Raw genomic sequence first — 17,569 nt, forward strand, 5'->3', positions numbered from 1 at the left:
AATAATGAAATATTTTGATATCTGGTGTTAATAGTGAAATATTTGATACTCAGTGGCAATAATGAAATATTTTGAAGTGTTAATAATGAAATATTTTGATATTTGGTGTTAATAGTGAAATATTTTGATTCTCAGTGGCAACAATGAAATATTTTGATTCTCAGTGGTAATAATGAGATATTTTGATCTTTGGTGGTAATAATGAAATATTTTGATATTTGGTGTTAATAGTGAAATATTTTGGTACTTGGTGTGGGTGGGGGTGTCACAGGCTGGACCCGCCCATGGTTTAATGAACCCTTTCCCAATTAGCCCTTTCCCAATGCTGTTGGAAAGTGATTTTTGATGACTGAGGGATTTATTTCTTATTTAGGGTTTAATTTCCGTGCTTTACTTAATCTGTGCTTTGTGGTGCATCTTTTAATCAGAGTTTAACAAAATAATGGAAATTATAATGGCATTTTTCCTGCTGGAGCAACACTCAGGGAATATTTCTGCTGACTTCTTTTCTTTATGGAATCATGGTTGGTTTGGTTTGGTTTGGTTTGGTTTGGTTTGGTTTGGTTTGGTTTGGGAGACACCTAAAAATCTTCATTATCTCGTCCCACCCCTTCCATTGACATTTCCCACCACCCCAGGGTGCTCCAAGCCCCATCCAACCTGGCCTTGGACACTTCCAGGGATGGGATATTCCATATTTCATCTTTTTAAATTTATTTTAAGCCACTCCCTGCATGAGTTTTTGAGGAGTTTTGGACCCTCTGCGAAGAAGTTGTCCCTTGAACACAAATTTGCTTTTCTTCCACAATCCCTGATCCCTCCTTGCTCCTTGCTCCACGCATTAAAATCTTTCAAAACCAGGGCAAAATTCTCCCAAAAAGCTAAAACCAAGCTTAAAAGGATGCTTAAAATTCCAGGGAACTCCTTTGGGCTGCACATCCCCTGAGCTCCTCTCAACCACGTGCTGTTTTCTCAATTTTAACACATATTAATTACATTTCCATGCTGTTTTTCTGTTCCCAGCTGGTGGATTTTGGGGGGATGGATTTTTTTTTCCCCCCCTCCAGCCTTGTGGGAATTGTGCTCTACCTGTTCTGACTTTTAAATCCGGCTTTGCCTGTGTTGATCCCATTAATTACATTTTATTTATAGCCCCAAGTGCTTCCTTGGAGCTCAGACATTGCCTGAGGGACAGGGATTGCTCCAGGGGCAGCTCTCCCACATTTCCTCCTTTTCCCTCTCCCTCTTGTCCTGCTTGGGAAGGAGATGGATCTGATCTGAACCCTTAAATCTGCTTTAAATCACTTTATGGAGAGGGCACTTGGACATTTGCCAGATATTGGGGATCTCCAGTGGACTCTGAGTGACAAATTCACCTCCAGGGAGTTTTTTTGGGATTTGCTCCCACAGCTCCATGGATCTGCTGAGGCCACCCTGGGCGGGGGTCCCTGGTTTGCCCCAAACACTCAGAACCTTCAAATCCTGGGCTTTGGCTTCTGAAAATCAGCGTTTGTGTCTTTTTTGGGGTCGTTTTGTGGCTTGGTTTGGGTGGAGAAAGGCAGAATTTGGTTCAGAGTTACAAAAGAACTGCTCAAGAAAGGTTGAAACTCTTTCCTCCCTAAAAACCCTGATGGTTTTGTCCCCTAAAAACCAGAATTTGGGCCTTTACTCTCCAACAGAATTTGTAACTTCTTGGCTTGGGTGCAGAAAGGCAGAATTTGGTTCAGAGAATTTTCATTGCTATAAAAATGTGCACAAGAGAGGTTGAAACTCTTTTCTCCCTAAAAATCCTGGTGGTTTTGACCTGTAAAAATCAGGCTTTGTGGCTTTACTCTTGGGCTGGTTTTCTGCTTTGGTTTGGGTGCAGAAATGCAGAATTTGGCTCAGAGAATTTTTCACTGTAACAAAAATGTGCTGATGAAAGCTTGAAACTCTTCTCCTTTCAAATCCCAATGGTTTTGTCCTCTAAAAATCAGAATTTGGGCCTTTACTCTCCGACAGGTTTTGTAACTTCTTGGTTTGGGTGCAGAAAGGCAGAATTTGACTTAGAGTTACAAAATGCTGCTCAAGAAAGGTTGAAACTCTTTCCTCCCTTCCAATCCTGGTGGTTTTGTCCTCTAAAAATCAGGGTTTGTGGCTTTACTCTTGGGCTGGTTTTCGGCTTTGTTTTGGGTGCAGAAAGGCAGAATTTGGTTCAGAGAATTTTCATTGCTATAAAAATGTGCACAAGAGAGGTTGAAACTCTTTCCTCCCTAAAAACCCTGATGGTTTTGTCCCCTAAAAACCAGAATTTGGGCCTTTACTCTCTGACAGAATTTGTAACTTCTTGGCAGAACTTTTGACAGGATTTGTAACTTCTTGGCTTGGGTGCAGAAAGGCAGAATTTGGTTCAGAGAATTTTCATTGCTATAAAAATGTGCTCAAGAGAGGTTGAAACTCTTTCCTCCCTTCCAATCCTGGTGGTTTTGTCCTCTAAAAATCAGGGTTTGTGGCTTTACTCTTGGGCTGGTTTTCGGCTTTGTTTTGGGTGCAGAAAGGCAGAATTTGGTTCAGAGAATTTTCATTGCTATAAAAATGTGCACAAGAGAGGTTGAAACTCTTTCCTCCCTAAAAACCCTGATGGTTTTGTCCCCTAAAAACCAGAATTTGGGCCTTTACTCTCTGACAGAATTTGTAACTTCTTGGCAGAACTTTTGACAGGATTTGTAACTTCTTGGCTTGGGTGCAGAAAGGCAGAATTTGGTTCAGAGAATTTTCATTGCTATAAAAATGTGCTCAAGAGAGGTTGAAACTCTTTCCTCCCTTCCAATCCTGGTGGTTTTGTCCTCTAAAAATCAGGGTTTGTGGCTTTACTCTTGGGCTGGTTTTCGGCTTTGTTTTGGGTGCAGAAAGGCAGAATTTGGTTCAGAGAATTTTCATTGCTATAAAAATGTGCACAAGAGAGGTTGAAACTCTTTCCTCCCTAAAAATCCTGGTGGTTTTGACCTGTAAAAATCAGGGTTTGTGGCTTTACTCTTGGGCTGGTTTTCTGCTTTGGCTTGGGTGCAGAAAAGCAGAATTTGGTTCAGAGAATTTTCATTGCTATAAAAATGTGCTCCAGAAAGGTTGAAACTCTTTTCTCCCTAAAAATCCTGGTGGTTTTGTCGTATAAAAATCAGAATTTGGGCCCTGACTCTCCGACAGGATTTGTAATTTCTTCGCTTGGGTGCAGAAAGGCAGAATTTGTTTCAGAGAATTTTTCACTGTTATAAAAATGTGCTCAAGAAAGGTTGAAACTTTTCTCCCTTCCAATCCTGGTGGTTTTGACCTGTAAAAATCAGGGTTTGTGGCTTTATTCTTGGGCTGGTTTTCTGCTTTGGTTTGGGTGCAGAAATGCAGAATTTGGCTCAGAGAATTTTTCACTGTAACAAAAATGTGCTGATGAAAGCTTGAAACTCTTCTCCTTTCAAATCCCAATGGTTTTGTCCTCTAAAAATCAGAATTTGGGCCTTTACTCTCCGACAGGTTTTGTAACTTCTTGGTTTGGGTGCAGAAAGGCAGAATTTGACTTAGGGTTACAAAATGCTGCTCAAGAAAGGTTGAAACTCTTTCCTCCCTAAAAATCCTGGTGGTTTTTGGCTCCTGAAAATCAGGATTTGTGTCTTTTTTTGGGCAGGTTTTGTGGCTTGGTTTGGGTGCAGAAAGGCAGAATTTGGTCGTTAAGTTAAAAAAAATCTTCTCAAGAAATAATTGGAATTGTTTTCTCCCTTCAAATCCTGGTGGTTTTGTCCTCTAGAAATGAGGATTTTTATCTTTACTCTCGGGCTGATTTTGTGGCTTCTTGGTTTGGGTGCAGAAAGGCAGAATTGGAATCAGAGAGATTTTCACTGGTACAAAAATGTGGTCAAGAAAGATTGAAACTCTTTTCTTCTTCCAAGTGCTACCGGGTTTTGGCTTTTGGAAAATCAAGATTTGTGTCTTTTTTGGGCAGGTTTTGTGGCTTGTTTTGGGTGCAGAAAGGCAGAATTTGGCTCGGAGAGTTATGAAAATCTGGTCAAGGGGGAATGAAACTCTTTTCTTGCTTCAAATCCTGGTGGTTTTTCACTCCTGAAAATCAGGATTTGTGTCTTGTTTTGGGCTGGTTTTGGAAGGGACCTTAAATCCCATCCCATCCCATCCCATCCCATCCCATCCCATCCATCCCATCCCATCCCATCCCATCCCATCCCATCCCATCCCATCCCATCCCATTAAATAAAACACCTCAGTGTTCATTTCGAAGGCAGAATGCTCCAAGCCCTCCCAGTCTGCTCCTTGTGGGAGCTGGGACTCCAATTTAGGGCTGCAGGAAAATGGGAAAAAGGCTGGATGAGGCACGGCCTGGTGCTTATCTGCAAATGGATGCCCTGGAAATCTTCCTTTCCTCCTGTGTCCTGGTTTTTTGGGATGACGCAGCAATGCAGCCCTGGAGCTTTGCCTGGCTGGCTGGAAAGCCCCGAGTGTGGAGACTTTAGAGGGGAGCCAAAAAATCCAACCCCTGCATCCCAACCCAACCCCTGCATCCCAATCCAACCCCTGCATCCCAACCCAACTATTCCATCCCATCCCAACCCCTGCATCCCAATCCAACCATTCCATCCCAATCCAACCATTCCATCCCAACCCAACCATTCCATCCCAATGCAACCATTCCATTCCATTCCAACTATTCCATCCCAACCCAACCATTCCATCCCAATCCAACCATTCCATCCCATCCCAACCCCTGCATCCCAATCCAACCATTCCATCCCAATCCAACCATTCCATCCCAACCCAACCATTCCATCCCAATCCAACCATTCCATCCCATCCCAACCCCTGCATCCCAATCCAACCATTCCATCCCAACCCAACCATTCCATCCCAACCCAACCATTCCATCCCAATCCAACCATTCCATCCCATCCCAACCCCTGCATCCCAATCCAACCATTCCATCCCGATCCAACCCCTGCATCCCAACCCAACCATTCCATCCCAATGCAACCATTCCATCCCAATCCAACCCCTCCATCCCAACCCAACCCCTCCATCCCAATCCAACCATTCCATCCCATCCCAACCCCTGCATCCCAACCCAACCATTCCATCCCAACCCAACCATTCCATCCCAATCCAACCATTCCATCCCGATCCAACCCCTGCATCCCAATCCAACCATTCCATCCCAACCCAACCATTCCATCCCATCCCAACCCCTGCATCCCAACCCAACCATTCCATCCCAACCCAACCATTCCATCCCAACCCAATCATTCCATCCCAACCCAACCATTCCATCCCAACCCAACCATTCCATCCCAGTCCAACCATTCCATCCCAACCCAACCATTCCATTCCATTCCAACCCCTGCATCCTGATCCAACCATTCCATCCCAATCCAACCCCTGCATCCCAACCCAACCATTCCATCCCAATGCAACCATTCCATTCCATTCCAACCCCTGCATCCTGATCCAACCATTCCATCCCAACCCAACCATTCCATCCCAATCCAACCATTCCATCCCAACCCAACCATTCCATCCCAATCCAACCCCTGCATCCCAATCCAACCATTCCATCCCATTCCAACCCCTGCACCCCAATCCAGACCCTGCATCCCAACCCAACCATTCCATCCCAACCCAACCCCTGCATCCCAACCCAACCCCTCCATCCCAATCCAACCCCTGCATCCCAACCCAACCATTCCATCCCAATCCAACCCCTGCATCCCAATCCAACCTTCCATCCCAACCCAACCATTCCATCCCAATCCAACCATTCCATCCCAACCCAACCATTCCATCCCAACCCAACCATTCCATCCCGATCCAACCCCTGCATCCCAATCCAACCCCTGCATCCCAATCCAACCATTCCATCCCATCCCAACCCCTGCATCCCAACCCAACCATTCCATCCCAACCCTGCCCCTGCTGCCAGCCCAGAATTTTGGGAACATGCCAGAATTTATCTCCTTTCCTGCCCCTCCTGGTTGCTCCTCAGGGAACATTTCTGCACCTCCAGCCCTTGGATTTGCAGGTGGCTTGAGGTGAATCTTGATGAAGCGCTGCTAATTAAAATGCAAAGGGGTTGATGCCTTCCAGGTAAATCTGAAACGCTCAAATGACTTCGCTGCTCGCATCTGATTTGGCCTCAAAACTCTGGGGTTGGATTCTTTATCCCTGTGGAAATTCTCCTCGCAAGGCAGATGAGGAGCAGGGAATGTTCCATGTCCCCATCCTGGCAAAGAGGGGGAAAATACAGCACGGACACTTCCCAAAGGCCTCAAGGATCTCATGGAAGGACAGAAAATGGGTTTTTTTCTGTCCCTTCTTCACAGGGAAAGGCGTTGCTTGGGAAGAAGATGATTTGCAGAGTTTTAGAGACTTTGCAGAACTTTCCACTGGAAATTTGCTGCTGTTCTCCATAATTTCCACCTCCAAATATCTCCAGAGGGTGGTGGGTACTGAGAATTTCCTTAAATCTTAATTTAAGGAATTAAGATAAATTAATTCCTTATTAATTAGGGAATTAATTTATCTTCATTCCTTAATTAATATGGAATTAATTTATGAGATAAAGCTGAGTTTTTGAACCTGCCCAGGACCAAAATATATTTAAAAATAAATTTTATTTATCAACAACTGACAGGGTACCACATCTGTGCCATCTCTTTCCCCTCTGTTTTGAAGTCATGGCCCATCCTCAACTCCACCTTTGAAAGTTTCACCAAGCAGGAGGAGATACAAATCCAGGGATTTTCGGTAGCAGTGGAGATTTCCTCACATCCATGCCTGAAGACAGGGATTTGACCTTGGAAGAGCAAACCCAGCAGGGACAGCTCGGCTTGGGGGTGGCCTTGAAAGCAGAGATGGGTTTGGTGCCCTGGAGAGGGAGGAGGTGGAAGGGGAGGGGCTGGAAATGCCAGGCCAGCAGGGCAGGATTGGATGTCAGGATGGAATTTTGTCAAGGACAAAAGCTGGGGACACTTTGCAGGGCGTGGATGTGGGGGAGGCTGTGCCTTTGGAAAATGGGGGAAATGAGCAGAATTCCTGTTGGAATCCTGGATTTAGAATTGTAAACTTTCTGTGCTGACGGGCACAGACCCACAAGAAAATACTGTATTTGACCTGAGGCCGTGGAGAAGCTTCCAGAATGGAATGACAGAGCTGGGATTGTGGGTGTGGAGTTTGGATAGAAGTGTGTGAGATCACAGGGTGGAAAACTCAGAGTTTGGGGTTTAGAATACAGTAATAGATATGGAGCAAGATGGAGGTTTTGGGGTGGAGGCTTCTCCTTCTCCTTCTCCTTCTCCTTCTCCTTCTCCTTCTCCTTCTCCTTCTCCTTCTCCTTCTCCTTCTCCTTCTCCTTCTCCTTCTCCTCCTCCTCCTCCATGGGTTTGGGTGGTTTTGTGTAATTGGATAAAAAGTCCCCATTGAAGGCCATGGGTGGTTGGTTATTGGATTAAAAGTGAAAATAATTGAGGTGTCATTTCTTAATTGCACAGTTTATCCTTAAAAGGCCTTGTAACAAGAGATAGTTGGCCCTTTTGTAAGTTGTTAGTAGAATACAGTAAGAGTCACCACTTGTAAAACAGATAAGAAATAATAAACATCTAAGCCTGAGCGTGAAATGTCTCAAGTGCCTTCAATCCCGACCTTGACAGAGGCAGGGAAAAGAAGCCAAGAACTGGCAAATTCCCTGTCTGGGATGAAGGCTCCTGGGGAATCTGAGAATCAGCTCTGAGGTGGCGGTTCCCGGTGCCAGCGTGGTGGTTTTGGGGATGGAACTGAGGACAAAGGAGGCACAGAGCACCAATGATGCTTTTCCTGTCCAGAATTGTCTCCCTGGCCTTGTAGGAATGAGGTTGGAAAGCCTGAGAGCTGAGATCTGTGATCTGTGATCTGTGATCTGTGATCTGAGATCTGTGATCTGAGATCTGAGATCTGTGATCTGAGATCTGAGATCTGAGATCTGTGATCTGTGATCTGTGATCTGAGATCTGAGATCTGTGATCTGAGATCTGTGATCTGTGATCTGTGATCTCCCTTCCTGGCATCCTGAGAGATCCGGCAAGGCCAAGATCAAATGAAAACAAAAGCAGAAAATGAACAAGTTCTGCTGATCTCCTTGATTTTAATTAAATTATGAACAAAGCCAAAGCTCTGCGACTTCCAGGGCTTCTTAATTTTATGTATCTGAGGCTGCACAATTTTCTCTGGCTGGTTGAGGGTTGGCCACAGGTTTTCCAAGTGGAATTGTTTTTTCTGGGGCAGTAAACTGGGATGAGAAAATGATGGAATTATAAACTAATGAAATAAATGCTATAAGTTACACCAAGGTTATAATTTTGTCATCTCTCCTGGGTGGTGGCAGCACTCAGGGGGTCCCTTCAGCTGCTTTTTGGGGTGCCCTAAAGGGAATTTGTGGGTCCTGCCTGGATCATTGGCCCTTTGGGGGCCGCAGAGCAGCAGCTTCAGTGCCCTGCTGGATCCACCCTTGTCCTGGCAAAGGTGGGGCTACAGAGTGCTGGGATTTATTTCAGACATTGGGAATGTGAATTAGTAGCATTTTTATTTTATTTTATTTTATTTTATTTTATTTTATTTTATTTTATTATTATTTATTTATTTATTTATTTTTTTTTTTATTTTATTTTTGTGGGATCCCCCAAACTACCCCAGGGATGCATCCCAGTTTTGAATTACCCTTTTTCTGCCAGGCCTCTGTCTCCACCTCATTGCTAATCCCTGCCCAGCCACTCAGGGATGGAGCGTGGTGCTCTTCCCTTGGGAGTCTCTGCTGTGTATGAAAACATTGAAATTTGGGAATTTTCTGATGCTCTCCCCTCTCACAGGACTCTGTCCCTGGCAGATGTTTTGTACATCACCCAGATGACTGTGGGGTCACTTATGAGCTGCTGTTTCTCCACGGGAGGGCCTCGGGAAGTTGTTCCTCAGGTTCAGCTCCTTGGCACCGCTCTGAGTCCCCATTGTGGGATCAAACAAGCAGAGGAACCAGCCTGGGTGGCTCTGGGTCCCTTCAGGGATTCAGGAATCGGCCCTGGCAGCCTCCAGCTCCACGTGGAGATCAGCTGCAGGCCCGAGGGTCACTGAGAGAAGGGGAAGGAAGAGAAAAAAACCAGGGAAAAGGGAATGAGAGGAGGGGATTGTCCTGCTCTGCTCGAGGCTGGTGCAGCCTCACCTCCAGTGCTGGGGGCACTTTTGGGTGCCTCAAAGATTTTGGAGAGTCCAAAGGTTGAACAAGGAGATGGTGAAGGGTCAGGAAGGGCCACAGGAGGAGCAGCTGAGGGCTCTTGGTGTGTGCAGCTGGAGCATGGCACAGTGAGGGCAGAGCTCAGGGATCTGCAGCTCCTCCCGAGGGGCAGCTCCCATCCCTGCTCTGGGCCAGGGACAGCAGCCAGGGCACGGCTGGAGCTGGGCCAGGGCAGCTCAGGCTGGAGCTCAGGGCAAGGCTCTTCCCCCAGAGGGTGCTGGGCACTGCCCAGGCTGCCCAGGGAATGGGCACGGCCCCGAGGCTGCCAGAGCTCCAGGGATGCCCAGGCTGGGCTTGCTGGGGGCTCTGGGCAGGGCTTGGCTTTGGCATTGATCATCCCTGTGGGTCCCTTCCAGCTCAGCACATTCCATGATTCTGTGAGAGGGAGGGATGGGGGAGATGGAACAGGGAAGCCTTATAAATATGATTGCCTGGCAAAAGATTTTGAGAATATGGAAACTCTAAGTGAGACTGAAATGAAAGCAAGCTTTGAGATCCCTCAGTTCCTGAACAACTGGCAAACAATGGCATGGCCAGCTGAAGGTGATCCCCTTTGGATCAAACAATCCCCTCTGCTTGCAGACAGGCCCAAGGCTCAGAGCAGACCCTGCCAGCTTGGCAGAAGGGGCCCAAAGAGGAGTTTGTAGGGTTTAAAATGTAACCCAGTGTGGTAATGGAATGATTCCTATAGGCTGTATGGAAATGCTGTAGGATTTGTATCTTGGACTAGATTGGTTAGTGAGAATTAGAATATTCAGCACAGAAGAAGATTTATGGTGTTGTAATGGGAACTTTGCGCTCTTACCCTTTTGCTCTCTTCCCCTCTCACCCTCTCTCCCCCTCTCTTCTCTCAGGCCTGCTCTGAGCTGTGGCTGGCAGCTCCCAGCAGGGCCCTGCACCCAGGCCCTTTGCAATAAACCCCAAGTTCCAGCCCTGGCTGCAGAGATCTCTGCTCTCCGTCCATCCTGACGGTGCTACCCCCTGAGGCTCCTACAGGAGGGATGGGGGAGATGAAGGATGGGGACAAATTTGGGCAGCGCTGCAGGGATGGCCAGGGTGGGGTTGTTGGGGGTCTGGGCAGGGCCTGGGGTTGGACTGGATGATCCTTGTGGGTCCCTGAGCTCAAAGACTCAATGAGAGATCAAACAAACCCCATCCAAGCATCTCCTGCTGTCCCCAGAACCCTTGGGGACATCAGCCCAGGCGCCTCTCCCAGTGTCCCTCCTTGGGAGCAGCAAAGTCCTTCTGGTGTTTCCCAGCCTGGCCATGGGGAAGGGAGGGGACTCTGGGGTCCCCTGGGTGGCCAGGCTGGCTCAGCTGAGCTGGGCCACCCCATCAGCTCCGTGCCAGGGGGGGCTCAGTGGGATTTTCCTCCCCCAGCACAAGGACTGGGCTGTGCAGAAGGAATTCTTTGCTCAATGAACATCACAGCTACCCCAGAGCTGCCACTGTGCTTTGTTTTCTGAAGAATGCCACTCTCTTCTTCCTTTTTTTCTCTCTCTTTTTTTTTTTTTATTTTATTCAAATGAGTATCTTGCAGACAAAAACAGACAAAAACCCCAAAAATCATCTGAGTTTCAGCTGTGCCTCCAAATGATGTCAGTTAGCGCCTGCACCTTGTGAACTTCCCCTCTCCTCACCACATCCTGCTGGGGTTTTCTGTGTCGAGCTCGAGTCAAACCCTTCTGCCTGGAGGTAAATTTAGCTGAGCACCCACTCGTGATGAAAGGCGTGGGCAGAGCAGCCGCCCTCGGGGGCGGCAAAAAATTCTAAATATAGCAGGAGCAGCTTCCTCTGCCCCGCCGTTCTCACCACGTCACCGACTCTGTCTGCCCCGGGTCCTTCCTGAAACAGGAGCTGGGGGTGCTGGGGTCGAGGGCAGGTGACCAGGGCAGCTTTGGCACGGTGAGGAAGCTGAGCACGGGAGGGATTTTCTGCAAAAATTTCGAGTGGGCCCTTGAGAAGTTGGCTCAGTTTGCCTCCTGTAGGCTGGAGAACAAAAAGGGGTTAAATTCCACTGGGAGAAGCTGAAGTTTAATTATTGAATTTCCATTTCATATCAAATTCTCCATGAGAAACTTTCCCATTTCTGGTTGTAGCCTGGACACTCTTGGGTGGTTTTTGGCGCATTCTCTGTGGGGTTGGGTTTTCTGTGGGGTTGGGTTTTCTGTGGGAAATGAAAGGCTGCCAGATCAGGGTCCTGCTGTGCTGTGGCTGTGCCCTGCAGGGTCACCAGGGCTGGCCTGGCCCCTGGAGGGGAGGGGACAAGCTCCAGCTGAGCTGGCACCTGGGCCTCACCCCGGCATGGGATGCACCAGGCTGGGATTTCCTGCTGGGCTGGGCTCAGATGGGCAGAGCTCAGTGCTGGAAATGCCAGAGTTGGGGCTTTAATCTCTGCCTGGGCCACTCACTTGAGAGCTGATGATCCCTGTGGGACCCTTCCAATATGCTGTACAAAAATCTGTAAAATATCCTGTAAAATATTCCATAAAATGGTCTGTAAAATATTCCTTAAAATATCCTGTAAAATATTCCATAAAATGTTCCATAAAATATTATGTAAAATATTCCTTAAAATATTCTGTAAAATATTTCATAAAATATTCTGTAAAACCACTTGGGTAGGCCCTGGCTACTGCAAATGAAATTTCCATTGCAGGGAAAGCTAAAAAAGGCATTTTGAGGAGATGCTGCTCCAGCCTCCCTCCCAAGGGGGGCACAGCCGTGTCCTCTGTCCCTCCCAGTGGCATCACTGGATTTTGGGACCCCTTCCCTGTCCCAGTGTCCCTGTGCCTGTGGATGCACAGCTGGGAAGAGCTGGAGCTTTGTGGGGTGCAAAAAGAGGAGAAATTTGGGCTTTTCCCAACCAACCACCTGTGAGAGCTGCCCCAAAGCAGGTGCCAGGTGCTGTCACAAGATTATCCCATGAAATAGGGAGGCTTTTCTGAGAGAATCCATCCTGTGGCAGGCAGGGAATGGCTCTGGCCGAGCAGGTGCAGTGTTCCTGTAGATAATATTCCCCACTGTGATTTATCCCTGTGATTTATCCCGTTGTTTTTCTCCCTGGTGTTTGTGGATGCTGCCCAGGGCCGGTGATGGATCGCTCCCAGAACCTTCCTGCTGCTTTGTTTTTGGGGTTTCAGTTGGGTTTTATGGCAGCCCAGCCCTTTGTTGTGGTTATCAGCTCTGTGCTGAGGCTGGGGGGGTCACAGTGAGGGGCACAGAGGGGTCCTGGAGGGGCTGGGAACACAAACCCTGTGAGTGAGGAACCCCTGAGGGAGCTGGGGGTGCTCAGCCTGGAGAAAAGGAGACTCAGGGCTGCCCCCATCGCTCTCTGCAGCTCCTGAAAGGTGCCTGTGCTCAGCTGGGGCTGGGCTCTTTCTCCAGAACTGACAGAACCAGAGCACACAGCCTCGAGCTGCCCCAAGGGAAATACAGGCTGGATATCAGGAAAAGGATTTTACAGAAAGGGTGATAAAGTTCTGGAATGTTCTGCCCGGGGAGGTGATGGAGTCCCCATCCCTGGGGGTGTTTAACAAAGCCTGGATGTGGCACTGGGTGCCAGGGTTGAGTTGAGGGGTTGGGGCTGGGTTGGACTCGATGAGCTTGAAGGTCTCTTCCAACTTCGTCATTCTGGGAATTCTGGGAATTCTGGGAATTCTGGGAATTCTGTGAACTCTGTAAACTCAGGCACTTGTCTACAAGCAAAGAGGAAATTCTGCCTCCTGGGCTGTCCTTAAATTTTCACCTTCTTCAAAGACCTGGCTGCAGGGCAGAGATGGCCTCCCTGACCTCCCTGAGGGGGATTCATGTGAGGCCATTTCTGGAGGGAGCCAAAGCCACTGAAACCACGTCAGGGGGACCCCAAAATGCCCTGGGCTGCTGCTGAGCCTGTGATGAGCTGGGCCAGCCCCAGGCCTCACCCCCTGCCACACTGAAATGTGGCTCCTTCTGTGGTGCTCTCTGGACAGGACAGGCCACTCTTCCTGCCTGTGCTTTGTCATCCTGCCCATTTAGCATCAGTTTCCCGTGTGTGCTTCACCTCCAAGCCCCAGAGCACCTGCCCTGGCCTTGGTACCATCTCCAGGAACCGACAGAACCAGAGCACACAGCCTCGAGCTGCCCCAAGGGAAATACAGGGTGGATATCAGGAAAAGGATTTTACAGAAAGGGTGATAAAGTTCTGGAATGTTCTGCCCGGGGAGGTGGTGGAGTCCCCATCCCTGGGGGTGTTTAACAAAGCCTGGATGTGGCACTGGGTGCCAGGGTTGAGTTGAGGGGTTGGGGCTGGGTTGGACTCAATGAGCTTGAAGGTCTCTTCCAACCCAGTGATCCTGGGAATTCTGGGAATTCTGTCAGTTCTGTGATTCTGTCAATTCTGTCAGTTCTGTGATTCTGTCAATTCTGGGCAGCCAGAGTGGGAATAACTCTGGAATTAGGGGCTCAAGAATAACAACTTGCTTTTCCTGAAAAGGTTGACATAAAAGTTCTGCAGGGTGGCAGCAGAGAGACCTTGGTGAGGGTTTGGGACCATTCCAGAAATTTTTTTTGGATGGATCCATCCCCCACAGAACAGGAGGCTCCACCAGGCCATGTGACACAAAAATCCTGGGATTTGGGGTTTTACATGGTGTTACCTCCATGGAGTGAAGGGGATTTGGTGGGAAAACCTCCAAAATTCCAACCTGGTGAAGTCCAGGGGCTTCCAGGATGTTGTGCTGTGGAGGTTCCTGTGGGTGCTGCTTTGATCTGTTCCTTTGATCTGTTTGCATTTCTCAGGAACATTTTGGGTGGATTTCCCCAAATCCAGGGAAATTTTGAATTATTGATGCAATGATGGTGCTTTAGGATTTTGCTTTGCTATGGGAGCCTCTGCCCTGGACCCAAGGTTCAGGATGAGTTTTCCATGCCCAAAAGTGAGGGATCCTCCTTCCCAGCAGGGATTGGGAAGGATTCCCCTCCCAAGCTGATGGAACAAACTCAGGGCTGGAATGATCTCTTCCCTTCTCCTTGGCTCAGCTTGGGACATTTTCTGGGAACAAACATCTCCCTGCCATGGGAATGACCTCATTTGCAGAAAATGTCTGTGGATTGTAAAAACCCTGTGATTCTGACACTGCTGCTCCTGTTCTGAGGTGCCAAACCCTGAGGCAGCAAAAATATCTCAACTTGAACATCGATCCCTCTCCTGTGTGTGCAGAACCCTTGGAATTCTTGGAATTCTGTTTCCCCACGTCTCCAGGGCGGTGCTGGGAGCTGGGAGCAGGTTTGGGATGCTCTGGGTGAAATCATCCAGCTGTTCTCTGAATCAGCTTTTCCTCATCATTCCCTCCAGGAATTGCTGGTGGTTTTTTTCCAGGAATTGCTCAGGGAAAGCAGCAGGGATGTCTCTCCCACAGTCAGGAAATCACAGAATCATCCAAGACCTCCCAGATCCTCCAGCCCAGCTTCAAACCAGGGATGTTGTGGCTCTGCCTCAATGCCAGATGGAGAACAGGGAATAATTCCTCTCTTTTGTGGTGTAGGGTAAATGTGAGGGTGGATTTGGGGATCTCAGAGGTCTTGTCCAACTTTAGGGGAAGGATCTTTTAGGATTCAAGGATCATTCCCATCAAATGAACTCTGGTGTGTGCAGAGATAATCCTGACCTCACCAGGCCATGGTGGGGAGGGTTCTTGATGTCCAACCCCAGCACCACCCTAAAATCACCCTAAAATCATCCTAAAATCACCTTAAAATCACCCTAAAATCATCCTAATTTCACCCTAAAATAAAGCTAAAATGACCCTAAAATGACCCTAAAATAAAGCTAAAATCACCCTTAAATCATCCTAATTTCACCCTAAAATAAAGCTAAAATCACCCTTCGATCATCCTAATTTCACCCTAAAATAAAGCTAAAATGACCCTAAAATGACCCTAAAATAAAGCTAAAATCACCCTTCGATCATCCTAATTTCACCCTAAAATAAAGCTAAAATGACCCTAAAATGACCCTAAAATAAAGTTAAAATCACCCTTAAATCATCCTAAAATCACCCTAAAATAAAGTTAAAATCACCCTTAAGTCATCCTAAAATCACCCTTAAATCATCCTAAAATCACCCTAAAATCATCTTAATATTATCCTAAAATGACCCTAAAATCACCCTAAAATAAAGTTAAAATCACCCTTAAGTCATCCTAAAATCACCCTTAAATCATCCTAAAATCACCCTAATCATCTTAATATTATCCTAAAATGACCCTAAAATCACCCTAAAATCATCTTAATATCATCCTAAAATAATCCTACAATCACCCTACAATCACCCTACAATCACCCTAAACCACGTTCTCAAGTGTCACCTCCAGATTTTTCTTGAATGCTTCCAGGGATGGGGACTCCACCACCTCCCTGGGCAATTTCTTCCAATCCTACAGGAAAAACCCCAATTCTGGTATTTAACGTGAGCCTCTGGGGGCTCAGCTTGCTGAAGACACATTTTGAGGGTGATAAAACCAGAAATACCAAGGTTGGAAAAGACTTCTAAGATCCTCAAGTCCAACCATCAACCCATGTTCACCTCATACCTCTAAATAAAATCATTCCTTATAAATCGAGGTAGAACCACAATATCCCTCTTTTGGAGCATTATAAGGAAACAACTCCCCATAAAAACCTTGATTTCAGGGCTGTAAAAAAAACCCCAACCCCTCTGTTTGTTCTTCTGCTGTTTCATGGATCACCTGAGCCAGGAACTGACATAAAATACCTCAGGTTGTAATAAATGTGCACAGAGTCACGAGAAGTGCAGGGAAAACCCCTCTGAATTTCACCAGGGCTTGGTTTTATTCACATTTCCGGGGCTCCTCGAGGTCGAGAGGAAAGAGGAGGCACCTTTGCTCAGCCACCCATCAGGAGGGGAAGTGTTTGAACAAAGGCCCAGCTTGGGGAGAAATTCATCAATAATTAGTGAGGGACAGAGCAATAATTAGTGAGAGATGGAGCAATAATTAACCAGGGATGGAGCAAGAAGCAGCCGAGGCTCTGGAGGGCGCTGGGAGGGGTGCTGGGCTTTCAGCACCAACCCAAACCTGTGGAATTTTCCCCCAAAACTGGGATAGGGACCTGCAGGAGATGAGAGGGGATTGGCAGAGGATTCCAGAGCTGAATTCCACCCAAAACTCTGCCAAATCCCCCAGTGCAGGGACCCTGCTGGGCTCTACTTTTAAGTTTTTAAGGGAATCAGTTGAGGCTGCAAAGTCAGGCTGGGGTTTGGATCAGCTTCCAAAAAAATCTGTGAGGGGGAAACTCTCGCATACATTTAGAGCTGATTTTTAAAGCTGCACCCTTTAAAAATGATGGGAGAGAAACTGAAATGATGATGATGGATGATGATGATGATGGAAGGTGGAGGAGAAAGTGAAATTCCCTGTGGGCAGTGTTTGATTTCAGTTTGTTTGTTCCATGGATGGGGAGCGTTTGGGATGGCTCAGGAGGATTTAAACAGTGCAGGGAAAGCTTGGACAACTCAGCATCAAGTGCTGGACATCCCTGAAGGAAGCAAACAAAGGCAGTGGATGGGGAAAATCAGGATGGAAAATAATAATTGATGTTTTCAAGCATTTGAGAATTGTGGCTCTGCTCTGCCTGAGATCATTATCCTGAGCACCACCTTGAAGTGTTTCCTGGTGGCAGAGTCTCTGGCTAAAAAAAGTTCAAGATTTACCTCTGAAGAAAGATTAAATGGGTTTTCACAAAGAAGGGGGGACAAAAAAAGGTGGTTTTGTAGGATAAATTAAGCAACAAGTGGTGAAGAGAAGCCAACCCAAGTTTCCTATTGAGATTTTGCAGCAACAAAGGAACAAAGAGAAAGCCTGAAAGGCTGAAAAAAACAAATTTAAAACAGGCAACTGATAGAAACTTGTCAAAGCTCTGCTCTAGAGGAGCTGAAATTCCTCCCTGGCAGGGTGGGCAGGGGCTGGGCTGGAATTGCCAGAGCAGCTGTGGCTGCCCCTGGAGCCCTGGCAGTGCCCAAGGCCAGGCTGGACATTGGGGCTGGCAGCACCTGGCACAGTGGGAGGTGTCTCTGCCATGGCAGGGGTGGCACTGGGTGGGATTTCAGGTCCCTTCCATCCCAAACCAGTTTGGGTTTCCATGAATCCCTGGGAGACACAGGCCTGAGATGCCTGTGGATTGTGTTCCTTTAAAACAGGAGCAGCTCGTGGTTAATTTACATTAAAGGCTTAAAGGGCTGCTCAAATTTGGACTCTGAAATCCAGCCTGAGCACCCAAAGCTT

The 17,569-nt window shown here is 47.4% G+C and overlaps 1 protein-coding gene across 3 annotated transcripts in view; it reads left to right on the top strand.

Annotated features, from left to right (window-relative positions):
- The window catches only part of HIVEP3 (HIVEP zinc finger 3), a 341,059-nt gene that overhangs the window by 106,992 nt on the left and 216,498 nt on the right, over positions 1-17,569 (top strand). The window lies entirely within an intron of this gene.

This window comes from Agelaius tricolor, unplaced genomic scaffold (genome assembly GCF_023055355.1).
Source record: "Agelaius tricolor isolate 1412-34295 unplaced genomic scaffold, bAgeTri1.0.p SCAF_94, whole genome shotgun sequence".
NCBI classification, from domain to species: Eukaryota; Metazoa; Chordata; class Aves; order Passeriformes; family Icteridae; genus Agelaius; species Agelaius tricolor.